We start from the raw sequence: 2338 nt of genomic DNA on the forward strand, positions 1-2338 counted from the left end.
TCTTTCATAAAGAGCAGGTCTAGACCGGACTCTGGGATGTTATTTATCTCCCGGGTCTTTCCATAAAGAGCAGGTCTAAGCCGGACTCTGGGATGTATTTATCTTGCGGGTCTTTCCATAAAGAGCAGGTCTAGACCGGACTCTGGGATGTTATTTATCTCCCGGGTCTTTCCATAAAGAGCAGGTCTAGACCGGACTCTTGGATGTTATTTATCTCCCGGGTCTTTCCATAAAGCGCAGGTCTAGACCGGACTCTAGGATGTTATTTACCTCCCGGGTCTTTCCATAAAGAGCAGGTCTAGACCGGACTCTGGGATGTTATTTACCTCCCAGGTCATTCCATAAAGAGCAGGTCTAGACCGGACTCTGGGATTTTATTTATCTCCCAGGTCTTTCCATAAAGAGCAGGTCTAGACCGGACTCTGGGATTTTATTTATCTCCCGGGTCTTTCCATAAAGAGCAGGTCTAGACCAGGACTCTGGGATGTTATTTATCTCCCAGGTCTTTCCATAAAGAGCAGGTCCAGACCAGGACTCTGGGATTTTATTTATCTCCCGGGTCTTTCCATAAAGAGCAGGTCTAGACCAGGACTCTGGGATGTTATTTATCTCCCAGGTCTTTCCATAAAGAGCAGGTCTAGACCGGGACTCTGGGATGTTATTTATCTCCCAGGTCTTTCCATAAAGAGCCTGTGTTATTTTCACAGTCTGTGGTTCTAACAGTCTGTGGTTCCACACCAGCTTGGCGTATCCTCGGTGGTCCAGGATGATGTTCTCAGGTTTCAGGTCCCTGTAGATGATCCCTTTGGAGTGCAGGAACGCCAGAGCCTCGACCACACAGCCGGTGTAGAAGCGTGTGACACCGTCGTCAAACGATCCCCTGCAGAGGACAGACACAGGGACACTTCCAGGTAAAGACAGAGACACAGAGACACTTCCAGGTAAAGACACAGAGACACTTCCAGGTTAATACAGAGACACAGAGACACTTCCAGGTTAATACAGAGACACAGAGACACTTCCAGGTGAATACAGAGACACAGAGACACTTCCAGGTGAATACAGAGACACAGAGACACTTCCAGGTGAAGACAGAGACACAGAGACACTTCCAGGTAAATACAGAGACACAGAGACACTTCCAGGTGAAGACAGAGACACAGAGGCACTTCCAGGTGAATACAGAGACAAAGAGACACTTCCAGGTGAATGCAGAGACAAAGAGACACTTCCAGGTGAATGCAGAGACACAGAGACACTTCCAGCTAAATACAGAGACACAGAGACACTTCCAGGTGAATGCAGAGACACAGAGACACTTCCAGGTAAATACAGAGACAAAGAGACACTTCCAGGTGAATGCAGAGACAAAGAGACACTTCCAGGTGAATGCAGAGACAAAGAGACACTTCCAGGTGAATGCAGAGACACAGAGACACTTCCAGGTGAATGCAGAGACACAGAGACACTTCCAGGTTAATACAGAGACACAGAGACACTTCCAGGTAAATACAGAGACAAAGAGACACTTCCAGGTGAATGCAGAGACACAGAGACACTTCCAGGTGAATACAGAGACACAGAGACACTTCCAGGTAAATACAGAGACACAGAGACACTTCCAGGTAAATACAGAGACAAAGAGACACTTCCAGGTAAATACAGAGACACAGATACACACTTTCACTCATTCAAACAGCAATGTCATCATGAGAAACCTGGGTCCTTAATCAATTTAAAACCAGAGACATCCAGACTGCCTTTCTGCAAGGTCCTTTAAAAATCCTTTAACAGTATGAAGTGAGACCAACTCCTTTAACTTCCTTCCTCCTTCCCTGTGTGTCCTCCCTGAAGGAGACTCTGTTAGTCTCCAAGGAGAAACCATGGAGTCTGAAGGAGACATGTGTTCAGTGTTACGTTTATCAAAGAAAGTCAGGACCATAGCAAGTCCAGGGTCAGGACCATAGCAAGTTCCCATACCAAGGCCGGGGTCCGGATCATAGCAAGTCCAAGGTCAGGACCATAGCAAGTCAACACGAGGGCAACATGAGGACAACTTGAGGACAACATGAGAACAACATTAATTCAACATGAGGACAACACAAGGACAACACGAGGACAACATGAAGACAACATAAAGACAACATGAAGACAACATGAAGACGACATGAGGACAACATATGGACAACATGAAGACAACATGAGGACAACATATAGACAACATGAAGACAACATGAGGACAACACGAGGACAACACAAGGACAACACGAGGACAACATGAAGACAACATGAGGACAACATGAAGACAACATGAAGACAACATGAGGACAACATGAAG

The sequence above is a fragment of the Etheostoma cragini genome, chromosome 16, assembly GCF_013103735.1.
Source record: "Etheostoma cragini isolate CJK2018 chromosome 16, CSU_Ecrag_1.0, whole genome shotgun sequence".
NCBI lineage: Eukaryota > Metazoa > Chordata > Actinopteri > Perciformes > Percidae > Etheostoma > Etheostoma cragini.